A 338-nucleotide genomic window follows, 5' to 3' on the forward strand; every position below is an offset into this window, starting at 1 on the left:
CGTTTTCCACAGACCCTGAAGAGACCTTACTGCACAAGGCGTAGATGCAGCCCTCCCCTAAAGAACGACACACGGTGTTTTTCCGTCTCGCCGAAGCTTTTTTAGAAGCGGCGATTCAAGTTTTGCTGCTTTAGATTCCGCTCACAGCACCTGTCCTTGACGGCAACGAAGATCCAATAACCCGAACGCTCGGTTATCGGAAAGTCTGAGGGGAATACTGGGTCCAGCGCGCACCTTGGGGCAGGGAGGCAACGCGAGGCGAGCAACGTCTTTACTGCCCTCCGCTGAGGCCGTGCTCTGAAGCGACACCGCCGCCCGGCCCCGGCCCCGGCCCCGGC

The sequence above is a fragment of the Rhea americana genome, unplaced genomic scaffold (assembly GCF_003343005.1).
Source record: "Rhea americana isolate MKP2758 unplaced genomic scaffold, rheAme1 scaffold_90, whole genome shotgun sequence".
Taxonomy (NCBI): Eukaryota; Metazoa; Chordata; class Aves; order Rheiformes; family Rheidae; genus Rhea; species Rhea americana.